Source organism: Saccopteryx bilineata, chromosome 2, assembly GCF_036850765.1.
Source record: "Saccopteryx bilineata isolate mSacBil1 chromosome 2, mSacBil1_pri_phased_curated, whole genome shotgun sequence".
Taxonomy (NCBI): Eukaryota; Metazoa; Chordata; class Mammalia; order Chiroptera; family Emballonuridae; genus Saccopteryx; species Saccopteryx bilineata.
Window position 1 is genome coordinate 77,950,562 of NC_089491.1, and position 19,422 is coordinate 77,969,983.

Here is a 19,422-nt window from a genome sequence, read left to right on the forward strand (position 1 = left end):
CAGTTTTTAAAACCTTGAGTTTTCTTGGCACTGTCAAGTTCCACAGATACCCATGAACGAGGCTAGCTCTAATGCCTAACACCTAACACCTGAAAAAGTACTCCAAGGAAAACTCAGAGGAACTTTCTGATAACCAATTCTTCAGAGAAGTCAAAGATTTACAAATGGTAACCTGCATCAAATCTTTGAAATACCTTTTATTTCTGATCTGCCTTTCCACAAGGATATCAAAGTTTCCCCCATATCTCAAGCCAAAAGATATTCCAGAGAGATATTTCCATTCTCAATTTACCAACGGAGCCAGGGACAGAAAACAGAAGAGAATCCAGATGTTGGAACAACCTTAGGTGGCCCATCAAGTCAGTGCAACGTGAGCAGAGACATGAAAGGTGTTGCACTAAATTATTAAAGGTTAAGGTGCCATGTACCCTAAATATATCTCAGTTATAATATTATTTTTAAGCAACATTTTGTTTTTGACAGTCTCAAGAGTTGAATATAAACCTTCTCAGGCATCAAAACTTATTCCTTTCACTAATCATTACGGCTATTAATAGAAAAAGAAATAGACTGCAAATGCAGTCTAGATATGCTGTCATTTAGAGTCAGTAGGCTCTGAATATTCCGTCATTCTCTAAAACATTCCTCAGTTCTTTAAGCTTGTGCCTTATGTTTATAGACAATCACAATTTATCCTTTAAACTAATAGTAACAAACATTAGAGAAAATGTATAATTAGTGACATAGACAGTTAACAAAGTATCAGCCTAAGAGTATTGAGGGAAAACCCTAACAGGAAACAGTAAATAATGATACACATCAAACAAATATATATAACAGCATAATCAGTGACTGTCAAGGAGGCAATGTACTTTCCAAACAAAATCTGCTGCTTTTAACAGATTTCTTTTATTTGCACTTTCCTCTTCTTTTATTTTGGCTAGGTTTTAGGCATTTTATTGAGCTTATTCTCTTCCTCTTAAAAGTCTGAAGGAAACTAGGACCGGTTCTAGAGGCAGACTTTACAAATTAGCACCTAACCCCTTGACTTCCTATGCTTTACAAGAAGTCTTCAACACTGTCAATAACAAAGGAAGTTGAATTCATCTAAGTAAGTTACTAATACTGTCATAATAGTCTCTTAGGTAACCTCTAGACAGATACCAGAGTGTCTCTAGTCCTTGTCTATGAATCAGACTTTAAATAAAAAGATAATAATTAATGATGTTCTTTAAACCTTGGCTTGGATAAGAGAAGAGAATATTTGAGAGAGTGTGGTAAGAGACATGAGGAGGCAGTGTAGATTTCTTCTAGTTCCGTACAACTGTGGCAAAGTCAAGGAATACTGTCTCAAATTCTTCATCTTCAAAATGAGTACAATTGTCTGAACTACTCTCATTCTTCACAAAACATTATTATTGTATTTTCACATGACTTGAGACCCTTTAATGAAAGATATCCAGTGTGATCAGGGGTTCCTGTTTAAGTTTCATTTTCATACTTTCTAAATATTGACTAGTTTAACAATGATATTAAAATATCCAATATTAAACACAACTATAGTACCCACATTACCTATTTAATACTTAGAAGAAGATGTCCAAAAGATATCTGTGGGTCGTTAAGTTAGAGTATTTGAGAAGTTGGACATCAGAACTGAAATCACATTCTTGTTCCACCATTTATTAGCTGTAACGGTGGGTTGTTATTCAAAGTTGAGTGTCCTAAGCTATCAAGTGGGAATAATAACAGAAGTTACATATATAGGATGTTAGGAAAATTACATAAAAGATAATAATATTCATTAAGTCTTATCCCTTTGCCTGTAATGGTTAAGTAGCTTAACGAAGAGTAACTCCTATTAATCTAATCATCCAGCACTTCTGACCTGAAAGTATCTAGTCCAGTGGGACTTCAAGAATTTCTCAGATGAGCACTTCAGTCCAGAACTACTATGGGGCTTCTAAGTCCCTCAAAACCTAAATAGGAAAACAGGACAGACTTCAAATCTAAAATATACTTCCAGAGACCCTCAAAGACCAAGTTCCTTTCAGGACAATCCCAAAAGCCCTCAGACTATTTCAGAACCCCAACACGCACAGAGAATACCTCTGCCTTCTAAGCTGAAGATGCTGGAGCACAACTGAAGCATTCAAGCCCAGCCTCTGTTGCCTCTGAATCATTGCAGGACCCATGGCGTCACTACTCCCTCTGAAGGTCCAAGGTGTGGACTAACAACACCCAGAAGTCTGAGACTTTGGGAAGGGCAGTCAGCCCACTGCTGGGGAAATATTACAGCCTTGGATGGAAAGGGAACAGAGCAGCAAAGTCTTTCTAATTATAGCAGACATATGACAGTCAACTATCTGTCATACATCAAGAAGAGATATGATGTTAAAATGCTGCTACTATATAGAAACAATTCATAAAATATGTCCAAATAGTCTTTTTTTTCATAATGGATGTTGTTTACAATAGAATATTACTTGGTAGTAAGAAGAAATTAACTACACATAAATATGGATAAGCTCTCAAAACATTCTGTTCAACATAAACAACAACAAAAAGCCAGACACAACATAGTACATACTATATGATCCAAAGTATATGACAGAGATCAAAATACTAGTTGCCTCTAGGGAGAAGGAGATTGACAAGAAACACGAGGAAACATTATTGCCATTATGGGATGCAGAAAATGATATGAATTTTGACTGGGGGAATAGTTTAACATGGATGTATAGATGTGTCATGAAACTATATTTGAAATCTATGTATTTTATGTAAATTGTACTAAGTTAAAAGATTAGGGGTCAAGCAAAAGATATGCTAAAGTTCTAGAGCATATCCAAACACAGGAATGGAGATCAACAAAAGATACAGACCTAACTGCAACAATTGGGAATAAACAGAAGGCCCATTGGGATGTTATCCATACCGGAGTCCCAAGTGTAGTAACATTAGATTCCTCGTGTGAAGCATCACAGACAGTTCTGTTTTACTTGTCAGTTTCAGCAGGCCATGCCCACCCATGAGCAGGCATGAGAGAGCAAGTTGAAAGTGTTACTTATGGGGAGGTAGGGAGGTGAACAGCCGGAAGAAGAGAATGGTAGTTGATTTTATTTAAATGCAACCTGTTTGTAGAAGACATTTCTCATGTATACACATATTCCCAAGCAAACACCTACATATGGTTGTATTTTCCTGATGTCTATCAGCCCTTTTTTGTTCCAGACTTGAGCACAGCACATGTTCCAATTAAGTCCACTCTTTGTTTCAACTTGTTGAGTTGGGTGTCTCTTGCCAAAAAGGGATAGGTGGTGGGTTACATAACAAGGATCGGGGTGGAATCTGCTGCCAAGTCTACACAGAGAGCTGGTGGAATGTGTGTGGTATGGGTGGGAGCTGATGGAAGGTGGGAAGAAAAGGGGAGACCACAGGAAAAATAACATCCTTAGAGACAGACTTCGACAGAGACAGGCCGCATCAGTTGTATGACTATGGGAAATAAGGTCAAAGGATAGCTGCATTGGAGATGAGGAGGAGTTAATATACACGGTATAAATTAGGTTGTTCTTCGCCCCTGAGGTGATGCCTCTGGGAACAGTCTAAGAAGACAATAACAATAGGAAGAGACTTGTTCCAAGCACAACCAGGATGACATTTTTTATAATGAGAGAAAAGGAGGGTATAAGGTTTAAAAAATGGCCTTCAACAAAGTTTTCCAAATAAAATACAAAAGATCCATCAAAGTATGCATTCTCATCATTTTAGTGAGAAAAGTATCACTTACTAGAAAGTAAACTTTAAATCTGATTTTCCTAATCAGGCTTAAAGGGATTTTAGACACTTAGACCAACATGCTATTCAAACTCACTTGCAGGTCAGCTGGTTCTATAGCCATGGACTATATTCCCAACCCTATTCAACTACAGTATTTCCAAGTCTATGAAAGAGTTTATGCACTAAACAGGAATTTATTCTTACCACTGAGCAAAAGTAAGCGACAGAAACCAATGCTAAAAGGCAGTCACCATAAAACATTCCCGGGACACATCCCTTTGAAGACACGATTACAGAAAGTTACCAATGCATTCAAAAAAGTTTGTTTTATTTTTAAGACAGTGGTCTTTAAATTTCTCAGCAACAGGTAACAGATACTATGGGTCAAAAATTAAATTATTTACTGAAGAGATAAATACTCCTCTTCTAAAGCAAAGAGTTCCTAAACAAGGCAGATGTAACAGCAGTGGAAAAATATCCCACTATTACAATTAATATCATAACTGCTACCATACTGAAACTATATGATCTGGTGGTTCCCCAGGCTTTCTATTTAAAGCATTAGTAGAATATCAGAACATCAAACTACAAAATAGGAGATGACAAAATTGGCAAAAGAAGGCCAAATAAGGACTGTATGGTGAAAAGTGTTCATCGTGATCGCAGCTATGAATGAGTACACACCCAGGGTCCACTGGCCAAAACCAGATTACAGGTATGCAGTGCTGGAAAGCAGCTTAGAAACGCGATTCTGAACGTGGAACTCCCTTAGCTTCCTTGAAGACTAAGGATTACAGGATAGGTGTCACAAAACAAAACTATTCACTGGGCTGAATACAAAGAAATGAGGACAGAACCTATCACAGCATGTTTAATAACATAATTTTGCTAAGGCAAACGAAGGGGTGGTTAATGAGGTTCCATCAAGTAAGCTATGTGAATTGTGTCATTTGCAAACCACGAAATGGCACATTAGTGAAGGGAAACATTTGACAAGCAGTTTCTAGTCTCTTGACCAATTACACATTAGGCAATCTTGCAAATGACAAAATTAACACAACTTACTTAACTGATCTCCATTTGCAACTTATTAGGAATAGTTTTGCAGGAGAATTATTCCCTCTAAAGGTGATCAGGCACATATAAGGGCAGTTAACGGATATGAGGTACTCAACCTATGTTAAAAATGTAGTTTGAGTCAAGCACTTTGTCATAAAACCAGTGATGTATTTATGCCAAAAAGGTATAGCTCCTCAGTCCCCTTAGCCTCTGTGACAAAAGATAAAAGAAAACACAGAGCTATATAACTGCATGCATGTACTTATAAAGCTAGCCTATTCTTTGCACACAACAGGAATGTTAAATGATGAGCTTTACAAATAACAATCTGTTAGCACTTCCAATGAAAGAATGAGCCTGACTAAAGGAGAAATTCCAAAGGTGTCCCAGGACTGACAGCATCAGACCAGCTCAGGGTCTTCAGCACAGTGCCGAGACTCAGCACTGAAAAGCAGCACGTGTTATGCCCCTTAACCAGCCGATGTTTGGAGAGGCTAGTGGTCTGCAGCTGAGCAATTCTTCAGGAACCATTAGTTTTGAACATGACTTTCTCAGAGTCCCTGGGAAAAGGAGAAGACCTGGAAGAGTGCTTTCCTAAAACCCTCATAAATCAAAAGGGAGAATTGAGTCCATTGGCAACACACCCTTCTTTCCATAAGCCTAATGCTTTTCTTATGAAAAGTATCATTTAACTGAAGAAAAAAAACTAGAAGCACTGGCACAAATTAGAGAAAGACAGAAACAGAGGAAGGGAGAGAGGGAGAGAGGAACACATTCTGCCTGCCCCTGGATATTTCTTTTTTAAAATTTTTCATTTTTTTAAGTTATTTTTTTATTTTTCAATCTCAGTTAACATACAATATTAAGTTACTAGTTTCAGGTGTACACCCTAGTGTAGTGATTCTACATTATAGAACTTACTAAGTGATCATCCCAATGATTTCTAGGAATTACCAATCACAAATCGATGACTGTATATATCACTTCTAATTGGCCTCTGTTTCTAACTTTTAAGCTTCAAATTTTTAGGATTTTATGTTCTAATGGCAAAATCTGTAAGAGAAAGATTTTTTATTTATTTCTGATGTTTAATTGATGAATTAGCCAAACTTTTCAGATAATGTGCTGTCAAAACTTCGTTTATTGCTACAGAATCATAACTGGTATGGCCACAAGCATTGGTTCAGCCTATGCTAAAATGCTAAGCTCATTCACCCAGCTATAAAATTCTGGGATACCCCAAAGACTGGAACTAAATGTCAATACCAAATTCTATGGAGGCCCTGGCCGGTTGGCTCGGTGGTAGAGCGTCGGCCTAGCGTGCAGGAGTCCCAGGTTCGATTCCTGGCCAGGGCACACAGGAGAAGTGCCCATCTGCTTCTCCACCCCTCCCCCTCTCCTTCCTCTCTGTCTCTCTTTTCCCCTCCCACAGCCAAGGCTCCACTGGAGCAAAGTTTGCCCGGGCGCTGAGGATGGCTCTGTGGCCTCTGCCTCAGGTGCTAGAATGGCTCTGGTTGCGACAGAGCGACACTCCAGATGGGCAGAGCATCGCCCCCTGCTGGGCATGCCGGGTGGATCCCGGTCGGGCACACGCGGGAGTCTGTCTGCCTCCCTGCTTCTAACTTCAGAAAAATACAAAGAAAAAAAATACTTTGCTCCGAATATGGAATATTAAATGTCTATTGTCATGACAGATGGATTCTAAAAGAAAATTCTATTTGTCAACCATTTTCAATAAGGAACAGAGGGCACAAGTGGGGCCATTCTATTTCTATTGTTATTATTATTATTATTATTATTTTGCATTTTTCTGAAGCTGGAAACAGGGAGAGACAGTCAGACAGACACCCGCATGCGCCTGACTGGGATCCACCCGGCACACCCACCATGGGGCAACGCTCTGCCCACCAGGGGGCGATGCTCTGCCCATCCTGGGCGTCGCCATGTTGCGACCAGAGCCACTCTAGCACCTGAGGCAGAGGCCACAGAGCCAACCCCAGCGCCCGGCCATTTTTGTTCCAATGGAGCCTTGGCTGCAGGAGGGGAAGAGAGAGAGAGGAAGGCGCAGCAGAGGGGTGGAGAAGCAAATGAGCGCTTCTCCTGTGTGCCCTGGCCGGGAATCGAACCCGGGGCCTCCGCACGGTAGGCCGACGCTCTACCGCTGAGCCAACCGGCCAGGGCCTCTATTGTTATTATTTTTAATTGGAGCTGCATTGATCTGAGTGTAGGTAGAACCTGCCGGATTAGGCTATCACTGATTTGTTTATGCCTTAGTGGTAAAATGTTCTGTTTTTACCTATTCTGCAAATACTAATTAAAGCATTTTCAGTTTTTCATTCACTCAAGGTATTTCACATCTGGGTAATAAATTACAGTCTCTCCATAGCTGTTTTCATAGTGGAAATTATGTTTGAAATTTCTTTTAAATTTTTTTTTACAATAGGCTAATTATTCACCTCTTTATATTTATGAACGTTGCCACTTCAGATCAAAGCCCAACTTCTGAAAATGTAAAATGCACTTTCAACTTTGTGTATAGCACAGTAGCAAAAATTCATTCTTGAAACTATGATTTTTCAATTCTAAGTGTGGTCTATCTTCCAAACTATTAGAAGAGTACAGGTCTACAAAGGTATATTTGTGTTAGTTCTCTAAATGTTGACATCCATTATACCTAATAAACAATATTTTTTATTTTTAATAATTCATTTATCTTGTTCTTTCTACTCAGGTAACTCTTAAAATCAACCATCTTTATTTTATATGCCTCAGTTTCCCCACCAGAAAGACAAGGATAATAACTGCTTACACACAGGTGCCACCTGCTTACCCTACTCCACCAGCATATTATGAGGATTAATTAGATACCAAAGACGAAGTGTTGTAAGCTGTACAAAAGAGAAGGCTTGAATACAGAAACAATGATCATCTTGAGCTATACTTTCAACAGAGAGCTTGAAGATGTGGTAACCATATCTACCTGTTTCTCTTCCAAGCTGTCAGATAGATGTTAGATCATATATATTTCAAAACAGGAACTTGCTGATCCATTTTGCTGATGACTACAATCAGCAAAACAAACATTTCAAATAACTTAAAAAGCCAAAATCACCTCTGCTTCCAGTTACAAGAAATATCCGACCGACGCATATTTTACTTTATTACTCTGACAATTCTAAATGCAGCCTGACTTTACTGTTGTTTCAGATGATTCATACTACAAGGGTTTTGCCACTGAACTGAGAATAATATTACAGGGTTTGGGTTTCTTACCCTCCACCAGTCACTTGTCCTAGAAGCTAAACAGAACTCTCAGCTCTGGCTGATCATGGCTGGAAGCTCATTAGGCTGTTCCTCACGTTAAATTACTGAAAAGGGTGATGTATTTATAATACAGCTTGCGATGCTATAAAATGGCTCATCAATCTGTTTTATTCATGGAAAGTCCACATAAGGCCACTAGTCTGTTACTGGCAATAAACCTTGGGTGCTTCTTCAAAAGACCTGCATATTAGATAGTGATTTATGTCTCTGTCCAAGAAATCAAACATGATACTAACAAGGCAAGGGATAACTCAACTGACACTTTCAAAAGCAATATAATTTCAGTAGTAAATCAAGTAGGCATAACATATACAGGGAAGACAGAAAGACATATGATTAGCATGTATGTATTAAAAGAAGAGTGCTAAAAAAAATACCAGTCCTTAGTGTTGAGATCTTAAACCATTCCTAAATCTCTTCTCTGCACTATTTTTCCTAAATGGTATTTCTTACATAGCATAGTCACTCCTCATCTCCCATTTTATAACTAGAATATTCTTTTGTAAACACGTCGATACATCCTAAATAATTTGCCTTTTTCTTTTTTTTTACATGCCCCAAAACAGGCTTGGCTGTCCCTACCCTTAAAATCATAAGGCTTTTTTGGATGTAAAGACCTAACAAAAAGAATGAGAAATAGAGAAATAGAGAGAATCAGAATAAGAAACCAAGATAATCAGTTACATCTTATATTATTTTCAGAGAATATTACACTTATCTGAAAAATTCCCCTGTCAGGAGTCTGAAAATCCCAATACTTAACAGATCTCTCACCATAAGATCAAGTAAAAATATGACTATAAAACGAATAATTTTTTTTAACTATCGAGGTTTCTTTTAGTTTACCAACTGTCAAACAGTATAAACATGAAAGTATATATGTAGAAAATAAAAGGGTTTCTCAAACAAATGAGTAATGAGTTTAAGATGCCTTATATGTACTTGCAATTTTTATCTTCAATTAGACCACTTAAAAAATTATTTTAATAAAAGATTACAGTAAGTTATGCAAATTCAATATCCTACCACATACACCAAACCTGTTTGCACTACTTTATTTGGAAAAGAGCCTTATTTTTTAAGAGAGGGTGTTTTGAATATCTTTAAGTGCACATGACATACCACTTTTCTTCTCCATCAGTGTGTCTGATAATCTTGTTCAGGCATAACTGGAAAGCTACTTGAGTTTTCCCCATGGACTGCTCAATCTTATAGACGAGACTCGTGCATGGGACAACATTCCTAAAAACGAAAGGGAGAAAAGGCGTCCTCCCTCCTATTGTTAGTCAAAATAAAACACTTCACTTAGGCAAGGAGTGACTCTTGAAATCCCCTCCGTTTCCCTGGAAGCAAGCCCTCCTGAGGCACCGAAGTTCCGGCCCAGACTGACGGAGGGTAGGCTGTGCTTGCAGAAAGGCCCTTTGCAGTCATTTCTTTCTAATGGTTTACAGGTTCAAGTTCTGAACTCTTCATTTCAAATGCTGGGGGCTTGTATTTACATTTGGCCAAAACAAATAAAAATTCTAAAGTACAAACTAGTTTTTACAACTAAAAATTACTTGATTTTTCAAAATAAATGCATTTTAAATGCTGCAAAAATGGTTACTGAGTCTAAGACTAGAAAGAGAACAGTGGGTTCATATAGTAAACGGATCTATATAGTTTTTACTATTAAACAAGGTTCAAAATAATCACATATGAATTAAGTGTTAGAGTTGATGTTTTTCTCATCTCTCACCTGTCACCAAAGCTTTTAAAACAGAGAAAATCATCCCTCTCCCCCCAAAAATCAAAACATTTTTAAGTGCCCACACACAGAGATTTTACCTTTGATACGAACAAACAGAAAATAAACTATCTTCCTTTGCCTCTCGAACAAAAAATGCACACTCAAACACGACATTGGCCAGACATCCTTCAGGTTATCTCATAGTTAAATAAAATAAAAAGGGCTTCTTTTTGTTCATTCTCCCCCTCCCACCACCACACACACACAGTCCAAGAATCCTGCCTCCAATTTTCTGTCACAGGAGCACTTTGGGGGCCCAGGAGGGGGAGGAGTGCTTGGGAAGCAGAAGGAGCCGTTTCAGCAGGCATCGGTTTCTCTCTGTGCCTGTGAAGTGGACATTGGCATATCTCGCCTAGGCTTTTCCTGTGGGGTTCATCTGGTCGGCAGGGTGGGGAATAGTTGTCTGCACCATACCAAGGTCAGCCTGCTAGGGCTGACAGTCTCTGTCTCTGTACAAAGAAAAGAATCAATACTTTTGGACTATGGCTGTGCCCTCAGTGTAAAACAACAAACATGCAGCGTCTGACATGTTTCTAGGTGATTTGTGGCTGAACCTCTTGTCTGATCTGTATCCAGGAGCTGCTGCGTTCCTGGTCTTTGCTTTGCGCCTCCCCCACCCCCTTTGGAGGCCCCCTCCTGCCTGCCCCGGCTTTGTGATGTCTAATACTTTACTCAGGTACAGAGGCGGGTGTTCTACCCTACAGCTACTTGTCACTCAATAAATCACACCTACCAGCGCAGTCTGCACAGAATGATCTGGGCTTTAACAAAGGATCAGAGGGACAAAGTGCAGGCAAGATACTGTAATTATAACAAAACTAAAACATCAGAGAGAGGGACAAACGCACAGGCTCATGGGCATGGATAAAATGTCACCAGAAATAGTAGCTTTTGTCCTCTCTTTTTTAGGTTTTACTCTGCCACTACCCTTCTGTTCATTTATTTTTTGTCGTTCTTCTTTGTTCTAACTAGAATTCAAGGCATAACATGAGCTTTATTAAGCATTCACTAAAATAAACAGTGCTCATCTCATATTTTAAAATATGTGTAAGCTGTACTAAATGAGAGACACTTTCAATAAGTACCTTTAGTATCTTCACATTGTATCCTTATCTAAAATATTTGTGCAAAGAGGCCCCAAACCCTCCTGAAACTGCCCAAATTAAAAACTGTACCAAGAGACAGCTATTAATTATAGCTTGAAGTTAATTATTTGAACAGCCATTAAACGATTTTACTTAATACAAAAAGATGCTTGTTTTGTCTGAACAGTTTGTATAGAAATAAAATGTTAACATACATTACATGTTCTTCAATTTACTTAGGGACAATCTTATACTTTAAATCTGTTCTTTCTCACCCATCAACCTCCACCTCCAATTTATTTTCCAGAGTCTGAGCCATTAGCCAAGTTAGATAAGAAGGTTTTGGATTGTTTCTTCTGTTCTAAATATTTTAAATGCAGCAGTTTAAGTTATCCCGGCAATTTCAGTCACATCAGACAACTTGTAATGCAGGAAAAGTGATGTTGCATCGTGGAGGTCTTGCACAAGTCTCTACTGTAACTGTTGCTGATGAAAATAAAAGTGAGTTAGAATAGCTCTACACTTCCTTCCTAGTCAATCAATGCCTGACAGCCCCAGTTCCTTCAGCCATGTACTTCAGCGATAATGGATCAATAACTGTGGTTTAACAACAGGGAGCCACCAATCATTATACGAATGATTAAAAGGGGTCTCACTCACATACACCTCTGCAGACAGAGTAGACCGTAAGATCAGAATACTTGCCATGTTACACTTCATACTACAGAAATTCAGGTCAAGGAGGAATAATGGGGGGAGGGGGTGATTATTTAGACACAATCTAAAGAAAATATAAAATGCTTATCACAGTGCCCATTTTCAGCCACTGTTGTCTTAGACAATAATTCTCCAAATTCATGGTAATGAAGTTGAATAAAAGCAAAAAATGGAGAGGCTTGCTTATGGGTAATAATACAAAGCATCAACTTGTTAAGATTGTTTGGGATGTCGTATAAACACGCCCTACACCGTCCACAGCCACAAGGCCTGCCTGCCTGCCTGCCTGGGTGTTGGTCTCCGTTCACTTCCTTGGACATTCTTGTTGTTGTGACTTATTTCTATCTCACCACGTTAAAATTATTCCCTGAATATCTATCTAAAAAGCCCCAAAGACCCTAAGGTTACGGCTGCTTCAGAAATAAACAAAGTCATTGGCAGAAAGCAGATGCTTAACTATGATTGACCAATTAATGAAATAAACAAATAACCTTTTAAAAACCTAGCCTCTTTTTTAAAAACACGCTAGCAAAAAATATTTTACATCTTCACTCATGTACCTATAGGATAGTACATTGAATTCACTTATTACAAAGCAAAGCACCATAAGTTATCAAATTAAACTTGTATAATGGCAAAATTCTCCATTGCTGACTGATCTTTCTCATTTGTCTGGGAACAGTAACAAGGGGTCGGTCCATTCTAGCACATACTCAGACAGCAAATGAACACAGACTGACTAGAAGCTACTAGTCTCAACACTGCTCAACGTACAGAGGTGCACTGGCTCTGACCTCTCACAGGAGAGAAGATGAACAAGTAAAGACATGATCACAAGGCATTATTGTAAGTACTTCAGAAAAGGGTACATAGAGGGAGGTGTTCTTAACTAGGGAAGATATTGCTGCTCAGGAAACACTTGGCAATGTCTGAAGACATTCTGGGTTGTCATAGTGGGGCAGGGGATCAAGAGGAGCTTGTTACTGGTACTTAACAGGGAGAGGTCAACATGGCACCCCGCAACCAAAAATTAAGTCAACACAAAATGACAATAGTTCCAAGACTGAGAAATCCTGGTTTAAGATGTTCAGAGAGCACAGAGAAAGAAATTGCCTAACTATTAAAAGAACAGCAGGAGAACAGAACACACTGGAGGAAAGGGAGAATCCAACTCACCTCTAACGGTGATAGAAAACAAAAGTGGTTAGTAGAAAGGACAAGAAAGGAAAACGGGCCAGATCATGCTAAGAAGTTTATACTCACCTAACATGCCAGGAGAGCTGAAGGTAGGATATGAGAATGGGAAATGGAGAAGTGAAAGTTTCTGATCTGCAATTTATCGATGACAGGGGGGTCCTCGGGTTATGACAGTCTGGACATATGATATTTCAATTTTACAATGCTCACTCCTTTAAAAACTTCAAAAAATTGAGTCTGATAAGGTGGTGGCGCAGTGGATACAGCTTCGGACTGGGATGCAGAGGACCCAGGTTCAAAACCTCAAGGTCGCTGGCTTAAGCCCAAGGTCTCTGGTTTAAGCAAGGGATCACTTGCTCTGCTGTAGTCCCCCTCTCCCCCTGTCAAGGCACATATGAGAAAGCAATAAATGAACAACTAAGGTGTTACAGCAAAGAATTGATGCTTCTTGGCCTTGGCCAGTTGGCTCAGCGGTAGTGTTGGCCTGGCATGTGGAAGTCCCAGGTTTGATTCTCAGGGCACACAGGAGAAGCGCCCATCTGCTTTTCCACCCTCCCCCTCTCCTACCTCTCTCTCTCTCTCTCTCTCTCTCTCTCTCTCTCTCTTCCCCTCCCACAGCCAAGGCTCCATTGGAGCAAGGTTGGCCTGGACACTGAGGACGGCTCCATGGCCTTCGCCTTAGGTGCTAGAATGGCTCCAACCACAACGGAGCAACAGCCCAGATGGGCAGAGCATCGCCCCCTGGTGGTCATGCCAGGTGGATCTCGGTGGAGCACATGCGGGAGTCTGAGGGAGTCTGTCTGCCTCCCCGCTTCTAACTTCAGAAAAATACAAAAAAAATAAATTTAAAAAGAATTGATGCTTCTCACCTCTCTCTCACTTCCTGTCTGTCTTTCCCTACCTGTCCCTCTCTCTGTCTCTGTCACATACACACATATACAAAATTGAGATGTGAGTGTTTCCACTCTGTGTAGTACGCCCTTAGTGTAGTACTTAGGGACTATGTGGGCAAACTAGTTTGGTTGCGTGCAGTGGAAGAATACACAGTACAGTGTACAGTATAGTATGTATATGTATATATATATAACATATATAATATGTATATATGTATATGTATGTATATGTATATATTATATATAATATTATATATATGTACTTTTCCTTTTTCTGTGGCTCAGTTGTGTTTCTATGTTTTAGAAACACAACTAAGTCAAATTCAGTTTATCTCACTGTCGTAGTAACAGAACTGTGTCGTAACTCAAGGACCTCCTGCACTCTGTTTGCAACAGGAGAAACAACTGAGAGAAAGCTGAAAGTGGATTTCGAAATCTAGAAATAACGGGAGTCTTTACATGATTAGAGGCACTAGGACTGCAGTGAAACAAAGAGGGGAATAGCAACCTGCTATTTCCCCAGAACTGCTACTGTGGCAAAGAGCAGAAACCTAGAGTGCAGGAGGCTAAGGTGGGAAAGGGCTGAGTTCTGAATGGAAGGTGAGAGAAAAGGGATGCCACATGGGAACAGAAGTGCGACCTGGCCGTCCACAGGCAGACAGGAACAAACCTGGACCAGAAAGAGGCTTATGTTATCATTGTAATAGGAAAGAATGTGAAATAAACTATAGGAGAATCATTGAATCTATATGATAGCATAATATACAGTCCCTAAAGATGACAGAAGGATGTTCATAATATTATACACTTATAAGTATACGAATGAATGTCAATGATAGTATACATCAGATTGTAAACATAATCTCCTAAAGCCTAATTTGGGGGCTGCAATTGATTTGTCACTATGTTTATCTTAAGGTGACCTGGATTACAGATGATCACAAGCTTGCTTTTCCTAATATCTTATTTTCATTAAAATTAACATGTTTAATATGAGCAATAATTAATTTCAAAAGGAATTCACCTCCTAAGTAGAAAATATAGAGGCTCAGTCATAGACCAGGATCCCTTGGACAAGAGAGAGGAAGGAGGCATTGATTTGAGAGAGAGGTGAGCGGCTCTGTATCACAATGCCAACTGTCCAGAAAGTTAGACATTCTCCAAACCAGTTATAGCTATAAAATCAGTAGAAATTTTTGTTATTAAATTATCTATCCAGAATTTAAAAAATTTTAAGTATAAGTATTATTAAGTATTTTTTACAATATTTTCAAACCACAGAAAGCAGAAAAATTAGCTATAAAGAAATAGTAGAAAGGATAAGGAAGATGACAAAACAACAAAACTTTAAGCAGTTGGTATAGTATTTTAATCAATTTTCCTAAACGCCACTGTGCAACAGGCCACCTCAGTTTATACTGTCCAAAACTAAAGCAACTTGGCCAGCTGCTTGGCTAAATGCTTGTTTTTACCATAAATACCTCCCATACTGTTCAGTCTATCACCTTCTGGGTTCCTTGACTTTTTTTTTCCTTCAAATGGCCAAAGCCACAATTAGAAGGAAAAGTTCCAGCGTCAAATTCTTAGTAATTCCCTTATCCTTCCAAATTGTGGGAAAGACATAGGTCTTGCAAGTATGTGTCCAACCCTTTTCCTCCCCAGCATCAATAAACAAGTTGGTCTGTTTCTTAGGGAAAAAACCCCTGAATTTTGCCACATTCACCAGCCCAGAACAGACAATCCAATTATCAAATATTCTGTATCAGTGTCCTCTTATCCAGATGGGAGGGATACTCTTTTTCTTGTTCCCCCACCTCCACCTTTTTTTTTTTCAACTTTTTAAGCTGTAAGATGTTGGCACTGGCTAAAGTACATATGCCCAATAAGGTGACAATTTACATTGTCTTAAAATTATCAACTAGGTTCAGAAAAATAGATGAGGCTAATACATAAGCCACTGTTACTATAATATTCTGTTTCTTGGAATGCGACTAAACTTAAAACATGGATATAATTGAGAGCTAGGGCCTAGAATGGTACCTGGGTCATAGAAGCTACTAAAAAAAAATACTGGTTGAATTGTTGGCTGGATGGACACATGGACAGATAAATGATAGATGAATGTAAAAATGGACATACACGTTCATGTAGACATAAACATACTTAATGTAGATGGCCCTAAGAACAGTATCACAGTCAGAGCCCTTACGCTTTAATGTAATAAAAAAAAAAGGCTATCCTTTTCAATGTGCCCTTCTGAAATTTCAGGGTCCCGTAAGTTGAATTTCACTGACAACCACACTGCTTCTCAAAATCACCCAAGTTTGCTCTCACATCGGGATCTGTAATTTTTGTTTCCGCTGATGGAATGTCTTCCCTGAGATGTGCAGGGCTCACTCTCTAACTTGACTCAGGTTTCTTACTCAAGTGTCATCTCCCCAAACTGTCCTTTCTGATCATCCCATGTAAACTAGCAGGCCCTCCCCACCCTCATTCCCAGTCCCCTTACTCTGCTCTGGTTTTCTTCACAGCCCTTATTATGCTTCAGAGCTAGTTAGTTTATTCTTTTTTTTCTCCACTAGAATATAATCTCCAGGTTTTCCATACACCTTGGCAACCAAATTGGTGCCTGAAACAGAGTTACATGCTTAATTAATATGTGAAATGAGTACAGCTGAATATATGCTTTAAATAATTTTATAAATCTATCATCTCCTCTCCTAGGAAGTTTCATCCACAAGAGACCCTTTGATTAGCTGTTCCCCAAAGGTATGACACACTGAGCACTGTGCTGATGATGCTTTCCTAGTCTTCAATGCCGTAGTCGTTGTGAAAACCCCATAGCTTTTAACCATCATGAAGGAACTCAACACAGCACTTCCTTTGCTAAGCTTACTTCAAGGGAAACCATTACTGCTTCCTTGTCTGTGCTCATTCCGGTTCATAATACATAGCACAATTGTATTACATAACTCTCGGTAGTATTCAATAGTTACCTATTTATGTTTGTACCTACTACCACTTGGTGGAACATAGGCTGATTAAAGTATCTATTAGCATGGGCTGCAATCTGCCTACCCAAATAAAGCCAATGTTTTTTGCACACAAAAAAAGAGAGAAAGGAAATAAAAAATTTTAAATGAGTGCCCCAAGCCAAAGTCATACATGATCCCATTCAAAATATGGTGAAATGTAAATACATTGTTCCATTTTAATGGTAAAGAAACTAAGACTCAAAACAAGTAATTAAATTTCCCAAGGTCCCATTGGAAAACGGGGATTACAACGAAGGACTTCCTGTCTCCATTGCTAGAGAGAAGGAAAGGGGTGATGAGTCCATACTCATGATGCTAAATGGACAACATGTTCAACTTTTAGTGACAAACTCTGGGTTGCAGTCCTACTAAAGTCAATGCTTGCTCACTTTGAGAGCCTATTTGGTTAAACCACATAACCTTTCAAAACCAGTTTCCTTATTTATAAAACAGCAGGTACCACTGGCTCTGCCTAAATCATTTGAAGATCAACTTCAGTGGAAAAGTGATTAGTTTCCCAGAGGTGAAAATCAAGCATGGGTCCACATTACAAAAAACTAATCTAGAGTGCTCTACTTCATCATTTCAGAGGCCACTGTGGTTTAGTGTTATCAGTTTCCTCCCTACTCAGGCATTCCCTCAGTCACAATCACCACAATCACCATGGTGCTTTGGAGACTCTGACTAAAGTGACCGTGAACTTCTACTCATCGCATTTCCGTTTCAGTCTTTGAAGACTACACACACACACACACACACACACACACACACACTTTGTTGTGACTGAATTGCCAAAATTAAATAAACCTCAATAAATAAAATTTCTAAAAATGTTTGAAATGTCTATGTAAATGTACATGAAATAAAAATTACTTTATAAATGCCTTTTACAGAACTAAATATTAGCAGAAAAAACATAAACAAACAACAACAAAAAAAACTGCCTGACTAGGTAGAGGCGCAGTGGATAGAATGTCAACCTGGGATGTCGAAGGCCCAGGTTTGAAACCCTGAGGTCGCTGGCTTGAGCGTGGGACCATAAATATGACCCCATGGTCCCTGGGCTGAGCTCAAAGGTCGCTGGCTTGAAGCTGAAGGTTGCTAGCTTGAGCAAGGGGTCACTGGTTCAGCTGGAGCCCCGGGTCAAGGCACACAGGAGAAAGCAATCAATGAACAACTAAAGTGTTGCAACTACAAACTAATGCTTATCATCTTTCTCCCTTCCTGGCTGTCTCTGTCTCAAGCTCTGTGTGTGTGTCTCTCTCTCACTAAAACAAAAAAAAAACACAAACAAAAAAACCCCTAATCAATAAAAGTAATCTGAGATTATTTAACCCAACTCCATAGCTTCAAAGACAAGTAACAGAATAAGGTCTAAGTTTTGGGTGTGCAGAAAACCACACTAATAATCATCTTCAAACCACCCATTATTTGAAACAGCTGCAAAGATATCCTTAGAAAACAGATTGGGATTTAGGGGCCTACAAGGTGATAGCAATTTAGTTAACTATTCAAAAGGAAATTTCTATTCAACCCATTAAACTCCTAATATTTCTCCTTGCGGGGGGGGGGGGGGGGAGACATTGACACATTAGCTCAGGAGTTTATTTTGTGTACTTGAAATAGATACTCCGGCCCTCTAAATGGTAGATGTTGTGATACTACAGATCTAAAACGCTTTAGAACATATGGCTCAAAGAAGTAAACACAGCAAACCTACAATGTGTACACAGGGCAAGATTCCATTATATTTGACATTAATCAGACCACGTTTCCAATGTTTTCTTTAAATTTTAGGAGTCATACGTTAAGAGAAACATTGATCACACAATGGGGGACAAAGCCAGACATAATTGGCCAGATTTTAACGCATTACAAGGGAGAAAATATCCAACTTAAAACAGAAAAAAGAATGAACATTTGACAGCATAAAGTCAGGCAGAATTTTCCACTACTGAAACTAGGGTATTTATTAAAACATTAAATAAATACTTGTAAAGCTCCTTTTATTCCCTGTTAGTTCCCTAAACAGGAAGGATATAGAGAAAAACAGTCTGTCTTCAAGGAGGTCACAGTCTACTCGGGTTACACCCCATCTGATCATCTCATCTGTCTCATTATAAAATGCAGTGATTCCGTCAACAACAGCCCCACCATCTCCTCCCACCCAGAACCATCTCTGTGTTCTGCTGGCAACCCGCTGTGTTTCTGAACCAGCATAAACACAGGTCCAATCTCTTTACCAACTGGGTCACAAATATTTACTCCTGCTGTATAACTGGACCACACGATCACAAGGGGCTGAACTGGATAATCTCGAATATCTGATCATCTTGGTATTATTCTAGTTCTTAGAACACTTGCTCTAAATTTATGTCTCCCAGTAACTACATCTGTTTCTAGTTCTGCCCTCTGATATCACACAGGAAAACACACACACACACAACACAACAGCATTTCAGAAATCTTAAAAAGAAGGTGCGTATCCTTCTGTTCTCAATTCAAAAATGTCTCCTGGGATATCTAATACACTAAACAAA

At 39.1% G+C, this 19,422-nt stretch overlaps 1 protein-coding gene and 1 non-coding gene across 10 annotated transcripts in view; both read right to left on the bottom strand.

The window, feature by feature from the left end:
• Positions 1-19,422, bottom strand: part of BNC2 (basonuclin zinc finger protein 2) — a 479,004-nt gene that overhangs the window by 228,553 nt on the left and 231,029 nt on the right. Inside the window, exon 1 of one of the 9 annotated variants that reach the window (XM_066257306.1) lies at positions 9,289-9,369. The exons of the other annotated variants lie outside the window; for them this stretch is intronic. The gene's annotated coding sequence lies outside the window, so the exon portion shown is untranslated. Of the gene's footprint in view, positions 1-9,288; positions 9,370-19,422 lie in introns of those variants that run through there. 9 annotated transcript variants of the gene reach the window in all.
• On the bottom strand, positions 6,948-7,023 carry TRNAG-ACC (transfer RNA glycine (anticodon ACC)). Its single transcript has one exon. It is a non-coding gene; the product is annotated as a tRNA-Gly (tRNA).